Raw genomic sequence first — 22,080 nt, 5'->3', positions numbered from 1 at the left:
TCCATTTAAAGAATTCGTGAAATTGTTGTGCGTTCCGAAGTTACTCCGGTGGAAGCAGTATGGAAGATTTGCAGCTGTCTTCGTGCCTGACGCTCCGCGCCCATTCCAAAAGACACGGAACGAGGGTGAGTACTCGCTTTGCCTTACAAAGTAGTAGGAGAAACATGACAAACATTATATAAATCGTAACTTTCCGAATAGGAAAGTGACGGGCCAGTCAAGGCTGTAGTGCAACGCCAAGCCGACCGGTGAGAGCGGAGTGGCAAGCCGAACCCTCGCTCTCGTCGTCGCAAAAATCAAATTAATACAAGAGTGGGGGAGTACCCCACGATTCAGGTATTAATCTGAATAGAACAGTTACTACACTTGATCTTAGCCAATAGGCCGAAGAAGCGATAAATGGTCGGTGTTTTCACGCAATAATGTATTGGGAATTTATGAAAACGGTTCCGGTGACGGTGATTAAGTTTCCACTTACAATACTAATTAGTGGGGCTGGGAATGGTGGACCCATTCTGGATGGTTGAAGGTTACGATTTATTTTAACCGTTGACTGACATCTCAGGTACAAATCATCTTTAAAATGTACAATTTTGTCAGAAATGATTACGTCTTCGCAAATTTATCTCCTGTAGCGTTTCATTTAAAAGAATATCACTAACTGTATTTGTAGAGACCCAATAGAGGTGAAAAATAATTGAAGTACCAAGATTGCTGATTATGAAAATTGGACAATGATAAATTCATAATCAGTTTTCGGTAAAAGCGTAAATTGTCTATTCCATGTGGCGCAGTTGATGCTGTTTTTCCGTATGATATCTCAAAGAAGAATTTGCACACTGGGCACTGTAAATTTGTCACATAAGTGACATTGAATAACGGAAACTGTTTCACGAAAATACTTCCATATGTCCAAAGCACGCTGCATATCTCTTGCAGCAAGGGATCACAAAACGATCTAGATTCGTCAATAATTTTGAGAGATACCAGGATAAATCACTCGAAATTAATTTGTAACCATTGCGACGTAATAAGCTAAAACAATAAATATTACGTCAAACGTCACGCTGCAGTTAACCGGTTAAAGAAATTCCAGATTCTCTTCGCCTGTAACCAAATACATTTTAATTGCAGTCTCTGCTCTGTGACATCACAATGCCCATCTAACTTCCATTTAAAGAATTCGTGAAATTGTTGTGCGTTCCGAAGTTACTCCGGTGGAAGCAGTATGGAAGATTTGCAGCTGTCTTCGTGCCTGACGCTCCGCGCCCATTCCAAAAGACACGGAACGAGGGTGAGTACTCGCTTTGCCTTACAAAGTAGTAGGAGAAACATGACAAACATTATATAAATCGTAACTTTCCGAATAGGAAAGTGACGGGCCAGTCAAGGCTGTAGTGCAACGCCAAGCCGACCGGTGAGAGCGGAGTGGCAAGCCGAACCCTCGCTCTCGTCGTCGCAAAAATCAAATTAATACAAGAGTGGGGGAGTACCCCACGATTCAGGTATTAATCTGAATAGAACAGTTACTACACTTGATCTTAGCCAATAGGCCGAAGAAGCGATAAATGGTCGGTGTTTTCACGCAATAATGTATTGGGAATTTATGAAAACGGTTCCGGTGACGGTGATTAAGTTTCCACTTACAATACTAATTAGTGGGGCTGGGAATGGTGGACCCATTCTGGATGGTTGAAGGTTACGATTTATTTTAACCGTTGACTGACATCTCAGGAACAAATCATCTTTATAATGTACAATTTTGTCAGAAATGATTACGTCTTCGCAAATTTATCTCCTGTAGCGTTTCATTTAAAAGAATATCACTAACTGTATTTGTAGAGACCCAATAGAGGTGAAAAATAATTGAAGTACCAAGATTGCTGATTATGAAAATTGGACAATGATAAATTCATAATCAGTTTTCGGTAAAAGCGTAAATTGTCTATTCCATGTGGCGCAGTTGATGCTGTTTTTCCGTATGATATCTCAAAGAAGAATTTGCACACTGGGCACTGTAAATTTGTCACATAAGTGACATTGAATAACGGAAACTGTTTCACGAAAATACTTCCATATGTCCAAAGCACGCTGCATATCTCTTGCAGCAAGGGATCACAAAACGATCTAGATTCGTCAATAATTTTGAGAGATACCAGGATAAATCACTCGAAATTAATTTGTAACCATTGCGACGTAATAAGCTAAAACAATAAATATTACGTCAAACGTCACGCTGCAGTTAACCGGTTAAAGAAATTCCAGATTCTCTTCGCCTGTAACCAAATACATTTTAATTGCAGTCTCTGCTCTGTGACATCACAATGCCCATCTAACTTCCATTTAAAGAATTCGTGAAATTGTTGTGCGTTCCGAAGTTACTCCGGTGGAAGCAGTATGGAAGATTTGCAGCTGTCTACGTGCCTGACGCTCCGCGCCCATTCCAAAAGACACGGAACGAGGGTGAGTACTCGCTTTGCCTTACAAAGTAGTAGGAGAAACATGACAAACATTATATAAATCGTAACTTTCCGAATAGGAAAGTGACGGGCCAGTCAAGGCTGTAGTGCAACGCCAAGCCGACCGGTGAGAGCGGAGTGGCAAGCCAAACCCTCGCTCTCGTCGTCGCAAAAATCAAATTAATACAAGAGTGGGGGAGTACCCCACGATTCAGGTATTAATCTGAATAGAACAGTTACTACACTTGATCTTAGCCAATAGGCCGAAGAAGCGATAAATGGTCGGTGTTTTCACGCAATAATGTATTGGGAATTTATGAAAACGGTTCCGGTGACGGTGATTAAGTTTCCACTTACAATACTAATTAGTGGGGCTGGGAATGGTGGACCCATTCTGGATGGTTGAAGGTTACGATTTATTTTAACCGTTGACTGACATCTCAGGTACAAATCATCTTTATAATGTACAATTTTGTCAGAAATGATTACGTCTTCGCAAATTTATCTCCTGTAGCGTTTCATTTAAAAGAATATCACTAACTGTATTTGTAGAGACCCAATAGAGGTGAAAAATAATTGAAGTACCAAGATTGCTGATTATGAAATTTGGACAATGATAAATTCATAATCAGTTTTCGGTAAAAGCGTAAATTGTCTATTCCATGTGGCGCAGTTGATGCTGTTTTTCCGTATGATATCTCAAAGAAGAATTTGCACACTGGGCACTGTAAATTTGTCACATAAGTGACATTGAATAACGGAAACTGTTTCACGAAAATACTTCCATATGTCCAAAGCACGCTGCATATCTCTTGCAGCAAGGGATCACAAAACGATCTAGATTCGTCAATAATTTTGAGAGATACCAGGATAAATCACTCGAAATTAATTTGTAACCATTGCGACGTAATAAGCTAAAACAATAAATATTACGTCAAACGTCACGCTGCAGTTAACCGGTTAAAGAAATTCCAGATTCTCTTCGCCTGTAACCAAATACATTTTAATTGCAGTCTCTGCTCTGTGACATCACAATGCCCATCTAACTTCCATTTAAAGAATTCGTGAAATTGTTGTGCGTTCCGAAGTTACTCCGGTGGAAGCAGTATGGAAGATTTGCAGCTGTCTTCGTGCCTGACGCTCCGCGCCCATTCCAAAAGACACGGAACGAGGGTGAGTACTCGCTTTGCCTTACAAAGTAGTAGGAGAAACATGACAAACATTATATAAATCGTAACTTTCCGAATAGGAAAGTGACGGGCCAGTCAAGGCTATAGTGCAACGCCAAGCCGACCGGTGAGAGCGGAGTGGCAAGCCGAACCCTCGCTCTCGTCGTCGCAAAAATCAAATTAATACAAGAGTGGGGGAGTACCCCACGATTCAGGTATTAATCTGAATAGAACAGTTACTACACTTGATCTTAGCCAATAGGCCGAAGAAGCGATAAATGGTCGGTGTTTTCACGCAATAATGTATTGGGAATTTATGAAAACGGTTCCGGTGACGGTGATTAAGTTTCCACTTACAATACTAATTAGTGGGGCTGGGAATGGTGGACCCATTCTGGATGGTTGAAGGTTACGATTTATTTTAACCGTTGACTGACATCTCAGGAACAAATCATCTTTATAATGTACAATTTTGTCAGAAATGATTACGTCTTCGCAAATTTATCTCCTGTAGCGTTTCATTTAAAAGAATATCACTAACTGTATTTGTAGAGACCCAATAGAGGTGAAAAATAATTGAAGTACCAAGATTGCTGATTATGAAAATTGGACAATGATAAATTCATAATCAGTTTTCGGTAAAAGCGTAAATTGTCTATTCCATGTGGCGCAGTTGATGCTGTTTTTCCGTATGATATCTCAAAGAAGAATTTGCACACTGGGCACTGTAAATTTGTCACATAAGTGACATTGAATAACGGAAACTGTTTCACGAAAATACTTCCATATGTCCAAAGCACGCTGCATATCTCTTGCAGCAAGGGATCACAAAACGATCTAGATTCGTCAATATTTTTGAGAGATACCAGGATAAATCACTCGAAATTAATTTGTAACCATTGCGACGTAATAAGCTAAAACAATAAATATTACGTCAAACGTCACGCTGCAGTTAACCGGTTAAAGAAATTCCAGATTCTCTTCGCCTGTAACCAAATACATTTTAATTGCAGTCTCTGCTCTGTGACATCACAATGCCCATCTAACTTCCATTTAAAGAATTCGTGAAATTGTTGTGCGTTCCGAAGTTACTCCGGTGGAAGCAGTATGGAAGATTTGCAGCTGTCTTCGTGCCTGACGCTCCGCGCCCATTCCAAAAGACACGGAACGAGGGTGAGTACTCGCTTTGCCTTACAAAGTAGTAGGAGAAACATGACAAACATTATATAAATCGTAACTTTCCGAATAGGAAAGTGACGGGCCAGTCAAGGCTGTAGTGCAACGCCAAGCCGACCGGTGAGAGCGGAGTGGCAAGCCGAACCCTCGCTCTCGTCGTCGCAAAAATCAAATTAATACAATAGTGGGGGAGTACCCCACGATTCAGGTATTAATCTGAATAGAACAGTTACTACACTTGATCTTAGCCAATAGGCCGAAGAAGCGATAAATGGTCGGTGTTTTCACGCAATAATGTACTGGGAATTTATGAAAACGGTTCCGGTGACGGTGATTAAGTTTCCACTTACAATACTAATTAGTGGGGCTGGGAATGGTGGACCCATTCTGGATGGTTGAAGGTTACGATTTATTTTAACCGTTGACTGACATCTCAGGTACAAATCATCTTTATAATGTACAATTTTGTCAGAAATGATTACGTCTTCGCAAATTTATCTCCTGTAGCGTTTCCTTCAAAAGAATATCACTAACTGTATTTGTAGAGACCCAATAGAGGTGAAAAATAATTGAAGTACCAAGATTGCTGATTATGAAATTTGGACAATGATAAATTCATAATCAGTTTTCGGTAAAAGCGTAATTTGTCTATTCCATGTGGCGCAGTTGATGCTGTTTTTCCGTATGATATCTCAAAGAAGAATTTGCACACTGGGCACTGTAAATTTGTCACATAAGTGACATTGAATAACGGAAACTGTTTCACGAAAATACTTCCATATGTCCAAAGCACGCTGCATATCTCTTGCAGCAAGGGATCACAAAACGATCTAGATTCGTCAATAATTTTGAGAGATACCAGGATAAATCACTCGAAATTAATTTGTAACCATTGCGACGTAATAAGCTAAAACAATAAATATTACGTCAAACGTCACGCTGCAGTTAACCGGTTAAAGAAATTCCAGATTCTCTTCGCCTGTAACCAAATACATTTTAATTGCAGTCTCTGCTCTGTGACATCACAATGCCCATCTAACTTCCATTTAAAGAATTCGTGAAATTGTTGTGCGTTCCGAAGTTACTCCGGTGGAAGCAGTATGGAAGATTTGCAGCTGTCTTCGTGCCTGACGCTCCGCGCCCATTCCAAAAGACACGGAACGAGGGTGAGTACTCGCTTTGCCTTACAAAGTAGTAGGAGAAACATGACAAACATTATATAAATCGTAACTTTCCGAATAGGAAAGTGACGGGCCAGTCAAGGCTGTAGTGCAACGCCAAGCCGACCGGTGAGAGCGGAGTGGCAAGCCGAACCCTCGCTCTCGTCGTCGCAAAAATCAAATTAATACAAGAGTGGGGGAGTACCCCACGATTCAGGTATTAATCTGAATAGAACAGTTACTACACTTGATCTTAGCCAATAGGCCGAAGAAGCGATAAATGGTCGGTGTTTTCACGCAATAATGTATTGGGAATTTATGAAAACGGTTCCGGTGACGGTGATTAAGTTTCCACTTACAATACTAATTAGTGGGGCTGGGAATGGTGGACCCATTCTGGATGGTTGAAGGTTACGATTTATTTTAACCGTTGACTGACATCTCAGGTACAAATCATCTTTATAATGTACAATTTTGTCAGAAATGATTACGTCTTCGCAAATTTATTTCCTGTAGCGTTTCATTTAAAAGAATATCACTAACTGTATTTGTAGAGACCCAATAGAGGTGAAAAATAATTGAAGTACCAAGATTGCTGATTATGAAAATTGGACAATGATAAATTCATAATCAGTTTTCGGTAAAAGCGTAAATTGTCTATTCCATGTGGCGCAGTTGATGCTGTTTTTCCGTATGATATCTCAAAGAAGAATTTGCACACTGGGCACTGTAAATTTGTCACATAAGTGACATTGAATAACGGAAACTGTTTCACGAAAATACTTCCATATGTCCAAAGCACGCTGCATATCTCTTGCAGCAAGGGATCACAAAACGATCTAGATTCGTCAATAATTTTGAGAGATACCAGGATAAATCACTCGAAATTAATTTGTAACCATTGCGACGTAATAAGCTAAAACAATAAATATTACGTCAAACGTCACGCTGCAGTTAACCGGTTAAAGAAATTCCAGATTCTCTTCGCCTGTAACCAAATACATTTTAATTGCAGTCTCTGCTCTGTGACATCACAATGCCCATCTAACTTCCATTTAAAGAATTCGTGAAATTGTTGTGCGTTCCGAAGTTACTCCGGTGGAAGCAGTATGGAAGATTTGCAGCTGTCTTCGTGCCTGACGCTCCGCGCCCATTCCAAAAGACACGGAACGAGGGTGAGTACTCGCTTTGCCTTACAAAGTAGTAGGAGAAACATGACAAACATTATATAAATCGTAACTTTCCGAATAGGAAAGTGACGGGCCAGTCAAGGCTGTAGTGCAACGCCAAGCCGACCGGTGAGAGCGGAGTGGCAAGCCGAACCCTCGCTCTCGTCGTCGCAAAAATCAAATTAATACAAGAGTGGGGGTGTACCCCACGATTCAGGTATTAATCTGAATAGAACAGTTACTACACTTGATCTTAGCCAATAGGCCGAAGAAGCGATAAATGGTCGGTGTTTTCACGCAATAATGTATTGGGAATTTATGAAAACGGTTCCGGTGACGGTGATTAAGTTTCCACTTACAATACTAATTAGTGGGGCTGGGAATGGTGGACCCATTCTGGATGGTTGAAGGTTACGATTTATTTTAACCGTTGACTGACATCTCAGGAACAAATCATCTTTATAATGTACAATTTTGTCAGAAATGATTACGTCTTCGCAAATTTATCTCCTGTAGCGTTTCATTTAAAAGAATATCACTAACTGTATTTGTAGAGACCCAATAGAGGTGAAAAATAATTGAAGTACCAAGATTGCTGATTATGAAAATTGGACAATGATAAATTCATAATCAGTTTTCGGTAAAAGCGTAAATTGTCTATTCCATGTGGCGCAGTTGATGCTGTTTTTCCGTATGATATCTCAAAGAAGAATTTGCACACTGGGCACTGTAAATTTGTCACATAAGTGACATTGAATAACGGAAACTGTTTCACGAAAATACTTCCATATGTCCAAAGCACGCTGCATATCTCTTGCAGCAAGGGATCACAAAACGATCTAGATTCGTCAATAATTTTGAGAGATACCAGGATAAATCACTCGAAATTAATTTGTAACCATTGCGACGTAATAAGCTAAAACAATAAATATTACGTCAAACGTCACGCTACAGTTAACCGGTTAAAGAAATTCCAGATTCTCTTCGCCTGTAACCAAATACATTTTAATTGCAGTCTCTGCTCTGTGACATCACAATGCCCATCTAACTTCCATTTAAAGAATTCGTGAAATTGTTGTGCGTTCCGAAGTTACTCCGGTGGAAGCAGTATGGAAGATTTGCAGCTGTCTTCGTGCCTGACGCTCCGCGCCCATTCCAAAAGACACGGAACGAGGGTGAGTACTCGCTTTGCCTTACAAAGTAGTAGGAGAAACATGACAAACATTATATAAATCGTAACTTTCCGAATAGGAAAGTGACGGGCCAGTCAAGGCTGTAGTGCAACGCCAAGCCGACCGGTGAGAGCGGAGTGGCAAGCCGAACCCTCGCTCTCGTCGTCGCAAAAATCAAATTAATACAAGAGTGGGGGAGTACCCCACGATTCAGGTATTAATCTGAATAGAACAGTTACTACACTTGATCTTAGCCAATAGGCCGAAGAAGCGATAAATGGTCGGTGTTTTCACGCAATAATGTATTGGGAATTTATGAAAACGGTTCCGGTGACGGTGATTAAGTTTCCACTTACAATACTAATTAGTGGGGCTGGGAATGGTGGACCCATTCTGGATGGTTGAAGGTTACGATTTATTTTAACCGTTGACTGACATCTCAGGTACAAATCATCTTTATAATGTACAATTTTGTCAGAAATGATTACGTCTTCGCAAATTTATCTTCTGTAGCGTTTCATTTAAAAGAATATCACTAACTGTATTTGTAGAGACCCAATAGAGGTGAAAAATAATTGAAGTACCAAGATTGCTGATTATGAAAATTGGACAATGATAAATTCATAATCAGTTTTCGGTAAAAGCGTAAATTGTCTATTCCATGTGGCGCAGTTGATGCTGTTTTTCCGTATGATATCTCAAAGAAGAATTTGCACACTGGGCACTGTAAATTTGTCACATAAGTGACATTGAATAACGGAAACTGTTTCACGAAAATACTTCCATATGTCCAAAGCACGCTGCATATCTCTTGCAGCAAGGGATCACAAAACGATCTAGATTCGTCAATAATTTTGAGAGATACCAGGATAAATCACTCGAAATTAATTTGTAACCATTGCGACGTAATAAGCTAAAACAATAAATATTACGTCAAACGTCACGCTGCAGTTAACCGGTTAAAGAAATTCCAGATTCTCTTCGCCTGTAACCAAATACATTTTAATTGCAGTCTCTGCTCTGTGACATCACAATGCCCATCTAACTTCCATTTAAAGAATTCGTGAAATTGTTGTGCGTTCCGAAGTTACTCCGGTGGAAGCAGTATGGAAGATTTGCAGCTGTCTTCGTGCCTGACGCTCCGCGCCCATTCCAAAAGACACGGAACGAGGGTGAGTACTCGCTTTGCCTTACAAAGTAGTAGGAGAAACATGACAAACATTATATAAATCGTAACTTTCCGAATAGGAAAGTGACGGGCCAGTCAAGGCTGTAGTGCAACGCCAAGCCGACCGGTGAGAGCGGAGTGGCAAGCCGAACCCTCGCTCTCGTCGTCGCAAAAATCAAATTAATACAAGAGTGGGGGAGTACCCCACGATTCAGGTATTAATCTGAATAGAACAGTTACTACACTTGATCTTAGCCAATAGGCCGAAGAAGCGATAAATGGTCGGTGTTTTCACGCAATAATGTATTGGGAATTTATGAAAACGGTTCCGGTGACGGTGATTAAGTTTCCACTTACAATACTAATTAGTGGGGCTGGGAATGGTGGACCCATTCTGGATGGTTGAAGGTTACGATTTATTTTAACCGTTGACTGACATCTCAGGTACAAATCATCTTTATAATGTACAATTTTGTCAGAAATGATTACGTCTTCGCAAATTTATTTCCTGTAGCGTTTCATTTAAAAGAATATCACTAACTGTATTTGTAGAGACCCAATAGAGGTGAAAAATAATTGAAGTACCAAGATTGCTGATTATGAAAATTGGACAATGATAAATTCATAATCAGTTTTCGGTAAAAGCGTAAATTGTCTATTCCATGTGGCGCAGTTGATGCTGTTTTTCCGTATGATATCTCAAAGAAGAATTTGCACACTGGGCAGTGTAAATTTGTCACATAAGTGACATTGAATAACGGAAACTGTTTCACGAAAATACTTCCATATGTCCAAAGCACGCTGCATATCTCTTGCAGCAAGGGATCACAAAACGATCTAGATTCGTCAATAATTTTGAGAGATACCAGGATAAATCACTCGAAATTAATTTGTAACCATTGCGACGTAATAAGCTAAAACAATAAATATTACGTCAAACGTCACGCTGCAGTTAACCGGTTAAAGAAATTCCAGATTCTCTTCGCCTGTAACCAAATACATTTTAATTGCAGTCTCTGCTCTGTGACATCACAATGCCCATCTAACTTCCATTTAAAGAATTCGTGAAATTGTTGTGCGTTCCGAAGTTACTCCGGTGGAAGCAGTATGGAAGATTTGCAGCTGTCTTCGTGCCTGACGCTCCGCGCCCATTCCAAAAGACACGGAACGAGGGTGAGTACTCGCTTTGCCTTACAAAGTAGTAGGAGAAACATGACAAACATTATATAAATCGTAACTTTCCGAATAGGAAAGTGACGGGCCAGTCAAGGCTGTAGTGCAACGCCAAGCCGACCGGTGAGAGCGGAGTGGCAAGCCGAACCCTCGCTCTCGTCGTCGCAAAAATCAAATTAATACAAGAGTGGGGGAGTACCCCACGATTCAGGTATTAATCTGAATAGAACAGTTACTACACTTGATCTTAGCCAATAGGCCGAAGAAGCGATAAATGGTCGGTGTTTTCACGCAATAATGTATTGGGAATTTATGAAAACGGTTCCGGTGACGGTGATTAAGTTTCCACTTACAATACTAATTAGTGGGGCTGGGAATGGTGGACCCATTCTGGATGGTTGAAGGTTACGATTTATTTTAACCGTTGACTGACATCTCAGGAACAAATCATCTTTATAATGTACAATTTTGTCAGAAATGATTACGTCTTCGCAAATTTATCTCCTGTAGCGTTTCATTTAAAAGAATATCACTAACTGTATTTGTAGAGTCCCAATAGAGGTGAAAAATAATTGAAGTACCAAGATTGCTGATTATGAAAATTGGACAATGATAAATTCATAATCAGTTTTCGGTAAAAGCGTAAATTGTCTATTCCATGTGGCGCAGTTGATGCTGTTTTTCCGTATGATATCTCAAAGAAGAATTTGCACACTGGGCACTGTAAATTTGTCACATAAGTGACATTGAATAACGGAAACTGTTTCACGAAAATACTTCCATATGTCCAAAGCACGCTGCATATCTCTTGCAGCAAGGGATCACAAAACGATCTAGATTCGTCAATAATTTTGAGAGATACCAGGATAAATCACTCGAAATTAATTTGTAACCATTGCGACGTAATAAGCTAAAACAATAAATATTACGTCAAACGTCACGCTGCAGTTAACCGGTTAAAGAAATTCCAGATTCTCTTCGCCTGTAACCAAATACATTTTAATTGCAGTCTCTGCTCTGTGACATCACAATGCCCATCTAACTTCCATTTAAAGAATTCGTGAAATTGTTGTGCGTTCCGAAGTTACTCCGGTGGAAGCAGTATGGAAGATTTGCAGCTGTCTTCGTGCCTGACGCTCCGCGCCCATTCCAAAAGACACGGAACGAGGGTGAGTACTCGCTTTGCCTTACAAAGTAGTAGGAGAAACATGACAAACATTATATAAATCGTAACTTTCCGAATAGGAAAGTGACGGGCCAGTCAAGGCTGTAGTGCAACGCCAAGCCGACCGGTGAGAGCGGAGTGGCAAGCCGAACCCTCGCTCTCGTCGTCGCAAAAATCAAATTAATACAAGAGTGGGGGAGTACCCCACGATTCAGGTATTAATCTGAATAGAACAGTTACTACACTTGATCTTAGCCAATAGGCCGAAGAAGCGATAAATGGTCGGTGTTTTCACGCAATAATGTATTGGGAATTTATGGAAACGGTTCCGGTGACGGTGATTAAGTTTCCACTTACAATACTAATTAGTGGGGCTGGGAATGGTGGACCCATTCTGGATGGTTGAAGGTTACGATTTATTTTAACCGTTGACTGACATCTCAGGTACAAATCATCTTTATAATGTACAATTTTGTCAGAAATGATTACGTCTTCGCAAATTTATCTCCTGTAGCGTTTCATTTAAAAGAATATCACTAACTGTATTTGTAGAGACCCAATAGAGGTGAAAAATAATTGAAGTACCAAGATTGCTGATTATGAAATTTGGACAATGATAAATTCATAATCAGTTTTCGGTAAAAGCGTAAATTGTCTATTCCATGTGGCGCAGTTGATGCTGTTTTTCCGTATGATATCTCAAAGAAGAATTTGCACACTGGGCACTGTAAATTTGTCACATAAGTGACATTGAATAACGGAAACTGTTTCACGAAAATACTTCCATATGTCCAAAGCACGCTGCATATCTCTTGCAGCAAGGGATCACAAAACGATCTAGATTCGTCAATAATTTTGAGAGATACCAGGATAAATCACTCGAAATTAATTTGTAACCATTGCGACGTAATAAGCTAAAACAATAAATATTACGTCAAACGTCACGCTGCAGTTAACCGGTTAAAGAAATTCCAGATTCTCTTCGCCTGTAACCAAATACATTTTAATTGCAGTCTCTGCTCTGTGACATCACAATGCCCATCTAACTTCCATTTAAAGAATTCGTGAAATTGTTGTGCGTTCCGAAGTTACTCCGGTGGAAGCAGTATGGAAGATTTGCAGCTGTCTTCGTGCCTGACGCTCCGCGCCCATTCCAAAAGACACGGAACGAGGGTGAGTACTCGCTTTGCCTTACAAAGTAGTAGGAGAAACATGACAAACATTATATAAATCGTAACTTTCCGAATAGGAAAGTGACGGGCCAGTCAAGGCTGTAGTGCAACGCCAAGCCGACCGGTGAGAGCGGAGTGGCAAGCCGAACCCTCGCTCTCGTCGTCGCAAAAATCAAATTAATACAAGAGTGGGGGAGTACCCCACGATTCAGGTATTAATCTGAATAGAACAGTTACTACACTTGATCTTAGCCAATAGGCCGAAGAAGCGATAAATGATCGGTGTTTTCACGCAATAATGTATTGGGAATTTATGAAAACGGTTCCGGTGACGGTGATTAAGTTTCCACTTACAATACTAATTAGTGGGGCTGGGAATGGTGGACCCATTCTGGATGGTTGAAGGTTACGATTTATTTTAACCGTTGACTGACATCTCAGGTACAAATCATCTTTATAATGTACAATTTTGTCAGAAATGATTACGTCTTCGCAAATTTATTTCCTGTAGCGTTTCATTTAAAAGAATATCACTAACTGTATTTGTAGAGACCCAATAGAGGTGAAAAATAATTGAAGTACCAAGATTGCTGATTATGAAAATTGGACAATGATAAATTCATAATCAGTTTTCGGTAAAAGCGTAAATTGTCTATTCCATGTGGCGCAGTTGATGCTGTTTTTCCGTATGATATCTCAAAGAAGAATTTGCACACTGGGCACTGTAAATTTGTCACATAAGTGACATTGAATAACGGAAACTGTTTCACGAAAATACTTCCATATGTCCAAAGCACGCTGCATATCTCTTGCAGCAAGGGATCACAAAACGATCTAGATTCGTCAATAATTTTGAGAGATACCAGGATAAATCACTCGAAATTAATTTGTAACCATTGCGACGTAATAAGCTAAAACAATAAATATTACGTCAAACGTCACGCTGCAGTTAACCGGTTAAGGAAATTCCAGATTCTCTTCGCCTGTAACCAAATACATTTTAATTGCAGTCTCTGCTCTGTGACATCACAATGCCCATCTAACTTCCATTCAAAGAATTCGTGAAATTGTTGTGCGTTCCGAAGTTACTCCGGTGGAAGCAGTATGGAAGATTTGCAGCTGTCTTCGTGCCTGACGCTCCGCGCCCATTCCAAAAGACACGGAACGAGGGTGAGTACTCGCTTTGCCTTACAAAGTAGTAGGAGAAACATGACAAACATTATATAAATCGTAACTTTCCGAATAGGAAAGTGACGGGCCAGTCAAGGCTGTAGTGCAACGCCAAGCCGACCGGTGAGAGCGGAGTGGCAAGCCGAACCCTCGCTCTCGTCGTCGCAAAAATCAAATTAATACAAGAGTGGGGGAGTACCCCACGATTCAGGTATTAATCTGAATAGAACAGTTACTACACTTGATCTTAGCCAATAGGCCGAAGAAGCGATAAATGGTCGGTGTTTTCACGCAATAATGTATTGGGAATTTATGAAAACGGTTCCGGTGACGGTGATTAAGTTTCCACTTACAATACTAATTAGTGGGGCTGGGAATGGTGGACCCATTCTGGATGGTTGAAGGTTACGATTTATTTTAACCGTTGACTGACATCTCAGGAACAAATCATCTTTATAATGTACAATTTTGTCAGAAATGATTACGTCTTCGCAAATTTATTTCCTGTAGCGTTTCATTTAAAAGAATATCACTAACTGTATTTGTAGAGACCCAATAGAGGTGAAAAATAATTGAAGTACCAAGATTGCTGATTATGAAAATTGGACAATGATAAATTCATAATCAGTTTTCGGTAAAAGCGTAAATTGTCTATTCCATGTGGCGCAGTTGATGCTGTTTTTCCGTATGATATCTCAAAGAAGAATTTGCACACTGGGCACTGTAAATTTGTCACATAAGTGACATTGAATAACGGAAACTGTTTCACGAAAATACTTCCATATGTCCAAAGCACGCTGCATATCTCTTGCAGCAAGGGATCACAAAACGATCTAGATTCGTCAATAATTTTGAGAGATACCAGGATAAATCACTCGAAATTAATTTGTAACCATTGCGACGTAATAAGCTAAAACAATAAATATTACGTCAAACGTCACGCTGCAGTTAACCGGTTAAAGAAATTCCAGATTCTCTTCGCCTGTAACCAAATACATTTTAATTGCAGTCTCTGCTCTGTGACATCACAATGCCCATCTAACTTCCATTTAAAGAATTCGTGAAATTGTTGTGCGTTCCGAAGTTACTCCGGTGGAAGCAGTATGGAAGATTTGCAGCTGTCTCCGTGCCTGACGCTCCGCGCCCATTCCAAAAGACACGGAACGAGGGTGAGTACTCGCTTTGCCTTACAAAGTAGTAGGAGAAACATGACAAACATTATATAAATCGTAACTTTCCGAATAGGAAAGTGACGGGCCAGTCAAGGCTGTAGTGCAACGCCAAGCCGACCGGTGAGAGCGGAGTGGCAAGCCGAACCCTCGCTCTCGTCGTCGCAAAAATCAAATTAATACAAGAGTGGGGGAGTACCCCACGATTCAGGTATTAATCTGAATAGAACAGTTACTACACTTGATCTTAGCCAATAGGCCGAAGAAGCGATAAATGGTCGGTGTTTTCACGCAATAATGTATTGGGAATTTATGAAAACGGTTCCGGTGACGGTGATTAAGTTTCCACTTACAATACTAATTAGTGGGGCTGGGAATGGTGGACCCATTCTGGATGGTTGAAGGTTACGATTTATTTTAACCGTTGACTGACATCTCAGGTACAAATCATCTTTATAATGTACAATTTTGTCAGAAATGATTACGTCTTCGCAAATTTATCTCCTGTAGCGTTTCATTTAAAAGAATATCACTAACTGTATTTGTAGAGACCCAATAGAGGTGAAAAATAATTGAAGTACCAAGATTGCTGATTATGAAATTTGGACAATGATAAATTCATAATCAGTTTTCGGTAAAAGCGTAAATTGTCTATTCCATGTGGCGCAGTTGATGCTGTTTTTCCGTATGATATCTCAAAGAAGAATTTGCACACTGGGCACTGTAAATTTGTCACATAAGTGACATTGAATAACGGAAACTGTTTCACGAAAATACTTCCATATGTCCAAAGCACGCTGCATATCTCTTGCAGCAAGGGATCACAAAACGATCTAGATTCGTCAATAATTTTGAGAGATACCAGGATAAATCACTCGAAATTAATTTGTAACCATTGCGACGTAATAAGCTAAAACAATAAATATTACGTCAAACGTCACGCTGCAGTTAACCGGTTAAGGAAATTCCAGATTCTCTTCGCCTGTAACCAAATACATTTTAATTGCAGTCTCTGCTCTGTGACATCACAATGCCCATCTAACTTCCATTCAAAGAATTCGTGAAATTGTTGTGCGTTCCGAAGTTACTCCGGTGGAAGCAGTATGGAAGATTTGCAGCTGTCTTCGTGCCTGACGCTCCGCGCCCATTCCAAAAGACACGGAACGAGGGTGAGTACTCGCTTTGCCTTACAAAGTAGTAGGAGAAACATGACAAACATTATATAAATCGTAACTTTCCGAATAGGAAAGTGACGGGCCAGTCAAGGCTGTAGTGCAACGCCAAGCCGACCGGTGAGAGCGGAGTGGCAAGCCGAACCCTCGCTCTCGTCGTCGCAAAAATCAAATTAATACAAGAGTGGGGGAGTACCCCACGATTCAGGTATTAATCTGAATAGAACAGTTACTACACTTGATCTTAGCCAATAGGCCGAAGAAGCGATAAATGGTCGGTGTTTTCACGCAATAATGTATTGGGAATTTATGAAAACGGTTCCGGTGACGGTGATTAAGTTTCCACTTACAATACTAATTAGTGGGGCTGGGAATGGTGGACCCATTCTGGATGGTTGAAGGTTACGATTTATTTTAACCGTTGACTGACATCTCAGGAACAAATCATCTTTATAATGTACAATTTTGTCAGAAATGATTACGTCTTCGCAAATTTATTTCCTGTAGCGTTTCATTTAAAAGAATATCACTAACTGTATTTGTAGAGACCCAATAGAGGTGAAAAATAATTGAAGTACCAAGATTGCTGATTATGAAAATTGGACAATGATAAATTCATAATCAGTTTTCGGTAAAAGCGTAAATTGTCTATTCCATGTGGCGCAGTTGATGCTGTTTTTCCGTATGATATCTCAAAGAAGAATTTGCACACTGGGCACTGTAAATTTGTCACATAAGTGACATTGAATAACGGAAACTGTTTCACGAAAATACTTCCATATGTCCAAAGCACGCTGCATATCTCTTGCAGCAAGGGATCACAAAACGATCTAGATTCGTCAATAATTTTGAGAGATACCAGGATAAATCACTCGAAATTAATTTGTAACCATTGCGACGTAATAAGCTAAAACAATAAATATTACGTCAAACGTCACGCTGCAGTTAACCGGTTAAAGAAATTCCAGATTCTCTTCGCCTGTAACCAAATACATTTTAATTGCAGTCTCTGCTCTGTGACATCACAATGCCCATCTAACTTCCATTTAAAGAATTCGTGAAATTGTTGTGCGTTCCGAAGTTACTCCGGTGGAAGCAGTATGGAAGATTTGCAGCTGTCTTCGTGCCTGACGCTCCGCGCCCATTCCAAAAGACACGGAACGAGGGTGAGTACTCGCTTTGCCTTACAAAGTAGTAGGAGAAACATGACAAACATTATATAAATCGTAACTTTCCGAATAGGAAAGTGACGGGCCAGTCAAGGCTGTAGTGCAACGCCAAGCCGACCGGTGAGAGCGGAGTGGCAAGCCGAACCCTCGCTCTCGTCGTCGCAAAAATCAAATTAATACAAGAGTGGGGGAGTACCCCACGATTCAGGTATTAATCTGAATAGAACAGTTACTACACTTGATCTTAGCCAATAGGCCGAAGAAGCGATAAATGGTCGGTGTTTTCACGCAATAATGTATTGGGAATTTATGAAAACGGTTCCGGTGACGGTGATTAAGTTTCCACTTACAATACTAATTAGTGGGGCTGGGAATGGTGGACCCATTCTGGATGGTTGAAGGTTACGATTTATTTTAACCGTTGACTGACATCTCAGGTACAAATCATCTTTATAATGTACAATTTTGTCAGAAATGATTACGTCTTCGCAAATTTATCTCCTGTAGCGTTTCATTTAAAAGAATATCACTAACTGTATTTGTAGAGACCCAATAGAGGTGAAAAATAATTGAAGTACCAAGATTGCTGATTATGAAATTTGGACAATGATAAATTCATAATCAGTTTTCGGTAAAAGCGTAAATTGTCTATTCCATGTGGCGCAGTTGATGCTGTTTTTCCGTATGATATCTCAAAGAAGAATTTGCACACTGGGCACTGTAAATTTGTCACATAAGTGACATTGAATAACGGAAACTGTTTCACGAAAATACTTCCATATGTCCAAAGCACGCTGCATATCTCTTGCAGCAAGGGATCACAAAACGATCTAGATTCGTCAATAATTTTGAGAGATACCAGGATAAATCACTCGAAATTAATTTGTAACCATTGCGACGTAATAAGCTAAAACAATAAATATTACGTCAAACGTCACGCTGCAGTTAACCGGTTAAAGAAATTCCAGATTCTCTTCGCCTGTAACCAAATACATTTTAATTGCAGTCTCTGCTCTGTGACATCACAATGCCCATCTAACTTCCATTTAAAGAATTTGTGAAATTGTTGTGCGTTCCGAAGTTACTCCGGTGGAAGCAGTATGGAAGATTTGCAGCTGTCTTCGTGCCTGACGCTCCGCGCCCATTCCAAAAGACACGGAACGAGGGTGAGTACTCGCTTTGCCTTACAAAGTAGTAGGAGAAACATGACAAACATTATATAAATCGTAACTTTCCGAATAGGAAAGTGACGGGCCAGTCAAGGCTGTAGTGCAACGCCAAGCCGACCGTTGAGAGCGGAGTGGCAAGCCGAACCCTCGCTCTCGTCGTCGCAAAAATCAAATTAATACAAGAGTGGGGGAGTACCCCACGATTCAGGTATTAATCTGAATAGAACAGTTACTACACTTGATCTTAGCCAATAGGCCGAAGAAGCGATAAATGGTCGGTGTTTTCACGCAATAATGTATTGGGAATTTATGAAAACGGTTCCGGTGACGGTGATTAAGTTTCCACTTACAATACTAATTAGTGGGGCTGGGAATGGTGGACCCATTCTGGATGGTTGAAGGTTACGATTTATTTTAACCGTTGACTGACATCTCAGGAACAAATCATCTTTATAATGTACAATTTTGTCAGAAATGATTACGTCTTCGCAAATTTATCTCCTGTAGCGTTTCATTTAAAAGAATATCACTAACTGTATTTGTAGAGACCCAATAGAGGTGAAAAATAATTGAAGTACCAAGATTGCTGATTATGAAAATTGGACAATGATAAATTCATAATCAGTTTTCGGTAAAAGCGTAAATTGTCTATTCCATGTGGCGCAGTTGATGCTGTTTTTCCGTATGATATCTCAAAGAAGAATTTGCACACTGGGCACTGTAAATTTGTCACATAAGTGACATTGAATAACGGAAACTGTTTCACGAAAATACTTCCATATGTCCAAAGCACGCTGCATATCTCTTGCAGCAAGGGATCACAAAACGATCTAGATTCGTCAATAATTTTGAGAGATACCAGGATAAATCACTCGAAATTAATTTGTAACCATTGCGACGTAATAAGCTAAAACAATAAATATTACGTCAAACGTCACGCTGCAGTTAACCGGTTAAAGAAATTCCAGATTCTCTTCGCCTGTAACCAAATACATTTTAATTGCAGTCTCTGCTCTGTGACATCACAATGCCCATCTAACTTCCATTTAAAGAATTCGTGAAATTGTTGTGCGTTCCGAAGTTACTCCGGTGGAAGCAGTATGGAAGATTTGCAGCTGTCTTCGTGCCTGACGCTCCGCGCCCATTCCAAAAGACACGGAACGAGGGTGAGTACTCGCTTTGCCTTACAAAGTAGTAGGAGAAACATGACAAACATTATATAAATCGTAACTTTCCGAATAGGAAAGTGACGGGCCAGTCAAGGCTGTAGTGCAACGCCAAGCCGACCGGTGAGAGCGGAGTGGCAAGCCGAACCCTCGCTCTCGTCGTCGCAAAAATCAAATTAATACAAGAGTGGGGGAGTACCCCACGATTCAGGTATTAATCTGAATAGAACAGTTACTACACTTGATCTTAGCCAATAGGCCGAAGAAGCGATAAATGGTCGGTGTTTTCACGCAATAATGTATTGGGAATTTATGAAAACGGTTCCGGTGACGGTGATTAAGTTTCCACTTACAATACTAATTAGTGGGGCTGGGAATGGTGGACCCATTCTGGATGGTTGAAGGTTACGATTTATTTTAACCGTTGACTGACATCTCAGGTACAAATCATCTTTATAATGTACAATTTTGTCAGAAATGATTACGTCTTCGCAAATTTATCTCCTGTAGCGTTTCATTTAAAAGAATATCACTAACTGTATTTGTAGAGACCCAATAGAGGTGAAAAATAATTGAAGTACCAAGATTGCTGATTATGAAATTTGGACAATGATAAATTCATAATCAGTTTTCGGTAAAAGCGTAAATTGTCTATTCCATGTGGCGCAGTTGATGCTGTTTTTCCGTATGATATCTCAAAGAAGAATTTGCACACTGGGCACTGTAAATTTGTCACATAAGTGACATTGAATAACGGAAACTGTTTCACGAAAATACTTCCATTTGTCCAAAGCACGCTGCATATCTCTTGCAGCAAGGGATCACAAAACGATCTAGATTCGTCAATAATTTTGAGAGATACCAGGATAAATCACTCGAAATTAATTTGTAACCATTGCGACGTAATAAGCTAAAACAATAAATATTACGCCAAACGTCACGCTGCAGTTAACCGGTTAAAGAAATTCCAGATTCTCTTCGCCTGTAACCAAATACATTTTAATTGCAGTCTCTGCTCTGTGACATCACAATGCCCATCTAACTTCCATTTAAAGAATTCGTGAAATTGTTGTGCGTTCCGAAGTTACTCCGGTGGAAGCAGTATGGAAGATTTGCAGCTGTCTTCGTGCCTGACGCTCCGCGCCCATTCCAAAAGACACGGAACGAGGGTGAGTACTCGCTTTGCCTTACAAAGTAGTAGGAGAAACATGACAAACATTATATAAATCGTAACTTTCCGAATAGGAAAGTGACGGGCCAGTCAAGGCTGTAGTGCAACGCCAAGCCGACCGGTGAGAGCGGAGTGGCAAGCCGAACCCTCGCTCTCGTCGTCGCAAAAATCAAATTAATACAAGAGTGGGGGAGTACCCCACGATTCAGGTATTAATCTGAATAGAACAGTTACTACACTTGATCTTAGCCAATAGGCCGAAGAAGCGATAAATGGTCGGTGTTTTCACGCAATAATGTATTGGGAATTTATGAAAACGGTTCCGGTGACGGTGATTAAGTTTCCACTTACAATACTAATTAGTGGGGCTGGGAATGGTGGACCCATTCTGGATGGTTGAAGGTTACGATTTATTTTAACCGTTGACTGACATCTCAGGTACAAATCATCTTTATAATGTACAATTTTGTCAGAAATGATTACGTCTTCGCAAATTTATCTCCTGTAGCGTTTCATTTAAAAGAATATCACTAACTGTATTTGTAGAGACCCAATAGAGGTGAAAAATAATTGAAGTACCAAGATTGCTGATTATGAAAATTGGACAATGATAAATTCATAATCAGTTTTCGGTAAAAGCGTAAATTGTCTATTCCATGTGGCGCAGTTGATGCTGTTTTTCCGTATGATATCTCAAAGAAGAATTTGCCCACTGGGCACTGTAAATTTGTCACATAAGTGACATTGAATAACGGAAACTGTTTCACGAAAATACTTCCATATGTCCAAAGCACGCTGCATATCTCTTGCAGCAAGGGATCACAAAACGATCTAGATTCGTCAATAATTTTGAGAGATACCAGGATAAATCACTCGAAATTAATTTGTAACCATTGCGACGTAATAAGCTA

General features: G+C 40.0%; 19 non-coding genes across 19 annotated transcripts; all 19 read right to left on the bottom strand.

Annotated features, from left to right (window-relative positions):
• Window positions 1-203: 203 nt before the first annotated feature.
• On the bottom strand, window positions 204-397 carry LOC144424749 (U2 spliceosomal RNA). The gene has a single exon (XR_013476969.1). It is a non-coding gene; the product is annotated as a U2 spliceosomal RNA (small nuclear RNA).
• Window positions 398-1,372: 975 nt separating this feature from the next.
• Window positions 1,373-1,566, bottom strand: LOC144424748 (U2 spliceosomal RNA). Its single transcript, XR_013476968.1, has one exon. It is a non-coding gene; the product is annotated as a U2 spliceosomal RNA (small nuclear RNA).
• Window positions 1,567-2,541: 975 nt separating this feature from the next.
• On the bottom strand, window positions 2,542-2,735 carry LOC144424649 (U2 spliceosomal RNA). The gene has a single exon (XR_013476870.1). It is a non-coding gene; the product is annotated as a U2 spliceosomal RNA (small nuclear RNA).
• Window positions 2,736-3,710: 975 nt separating this feature from the next.
• LOC144424812 (U2 spliceosomal RNA) lies at window positions 3,711-3,904 on the bottom strand. The gene has a single exon (XR_013477032.1). It is a non-coding gene; the product is annotated as a U2 spliceosomal RNA (small nuclear RNA).
• A 975-nt stretch (window positions 3,905-4,879) lies between these two features.
• Window positions 4,880-5,073, bottom strand: LOC144424652 (U2 spliceosomal RNA). Its single transcript, XR_013476873.1, has one exon. It is a non-coding gene; the product is annotated as a U2 spliceosomal RNA (small nuclear RNA).
• Window positions 5,074-6,048: 975 nt separating this feature from the next.
• LOC144424747 (U2 spliceosomal RNA) lies at window positions 6,049-6,242 on the bottom strand. The gene has a single exon (XR_013476967.1). It is a non-coding gene; the product is annotated as a U2 spliceosomal RNA (small nuclear RNA).
• A 975-nt stretch (window positions 6,243-7,217) lies between these two features.
• LOC144424821 (U2 spliceosomal RNA) lies at window positions 7,218-7,411 on the bottom strand. The gene has a single exon (XR_013477041.1). It is a non-coding gene; the product is annotated as a U2 spliceosomal RNA (small nuclear RNA).
• Window positions 7,412-8,386: 975 nt separating this feature from the next.
• LOC144424746 (U2 spliceosomal RNA) lies at window positions 8,387-8,580 on the bottom strand. The gene has a single exon (XR_013476966.1). It is a non-coding gene; the product is annotated as a U2 spliceosomal RNA (small nuclear RNA).
• Window positions 8,581-9,555: 975 nt separating this feature from the next.
• LOC144424745 (U2 spliceosomal RNA) lies at window positions 9,556-9,749 on the bottom strand. Its single transcript, XR_013476965.1, has one exon. It is a non-coding gene; the product is annotated as a U2 spliceosomal RNA (small nuclear RNA).
• A 975-nt stretch (window positions 9,750-10,724) lies between these two features.
• On the bottom strand, window positions 10,725-10,918 carry LOC144424744 (U2 spliceosomal RNA). Its single transcript, XR_013476964.1, has one exon. It is a non-coding gene; the product is annotated as a U2 spliceosomal RNA (small nuclear RNA).
• A 975-nt stretch (window positions 10,919-11,893) lies between these two features.
• On the bottom strand, window positions 11,894-12,087 carry LOC144424743 (U2 spliceosomal RNA). The gene has a single exon (XR_013476963.1). It is a non-coding gene; the product is annotated as a U2 spliceosomal RNA (small nuclear RNA).
• Window positions 12,088-13,062: 975 nt separating this feature from the next.
• On the bottom strand, window positions 13,063-13,256 carry LOC144424741 (U2 spliceosomal RNA). Its single transcript, XR_013476961.1, has one exon. It is a non-coding gene; the product is annotated as a U2 spliceosomal RNA (small nuclear RNA).
• Window positions 13,257-14,231: 975 nt separating this feature from the next.
• On the bottom strand, window positions 14,232-14,425 carry LOC144424740 (U2 spliceosomal RNA). Its single transcript, XR_013476960.1, has one exon. It is a non-coding gene; the product is annotated as a U2 spliceosomal RNA (small nuclear RNA).
• A 975-nt stretch (window positions 14,426-15,400) lies between these two features.
• LOC144424739 (U2 spliceosomal RNA) lies at window positions 15,401-15,594 on the bottom strand. Its single transcript, XR_013476959.1, has one exon. It is a non-coding gene; the product is annotated as a U2 spliceosomal RNA (small nuclear RNA).
• A 975-nt stretch (window positions 15,595-16,569) lies between these two features.
• Window positions 16,570-16,763, bottom strand: LOC144424738 (U2 spliceosomal RNA). Its single transcript, XR_013476958.1, has one exon. It is a non-coding gene; the product is annotated as a U2 spliceosomal RNA (small nuclear RNA).
• Window positions 16,764-17,738: 975 nt separating this feature from the next.
• Window positions 17,739-17,932, bottom strand: LOC144424737 (U2 spliceosomal RNA). The gene has a single exon (XR_013476957.1). It is a non-coding gene; the product is annotated as a U2 spliceosomal RNA (small nuclear RNA).
• A 975-nt stretch (window positions 17,933-18,907) lies between these two features.
• Window positions 18,908-19,101, bottom strand: LOC144424817 (U2 spliceosomal RNA). The gene has a single exon (XR_013477037.1). It is a non-coding gene; the product is annotated as a U2 spliceosomal RNA (small nuclear RNA).
• Window positions 19,102-20,076: 975 nt separating this feature from the next.
• LOC144424736 (U2 spliceosomal RNA) lies at window positions 20,077-20,270 on the bottom strand. The gene has a single exon (XR_013476956.1). It is a non-coding gene; the product is annotated as a U2 spliceosomal RNA (small nuclear RNA).
• Window positions 20,271-21,245: 975 nt separating this feature from the next.
• LOC144424735 (U2 spliceosomal RNA) lies at window positions 21,246-21,439 on the bottom strand. Its single transcript, XR_013476955.1, has one exon. It is a non-coding gene; the product is annotated as a U2 spliceosomal RNA (small nuclear RNA).
• Between the last annotated feature and the right edge of the window lie 641 nt (window positions 21,440-22,080).

This window comes from Styela clava, chromosome 6 (genome assembly GCF_964204865.1).
Source record: "Styela clava chromosome 6, kaStyClav1.hap1.2, whole genome shotgun sequence".
NCBI classification, from domain to species: domain Eukaryota; kingdom Metazoa; phylum Chordata; class Ascidiacea; order Stolidobranchia; family Styelidae; genus Styela; species Styela clava.
The sequence above is the reverse complement of the archived record's forward strand: the minus strand, read 5'-3'. Positions and strand labels throughout refer to the sequence as shown.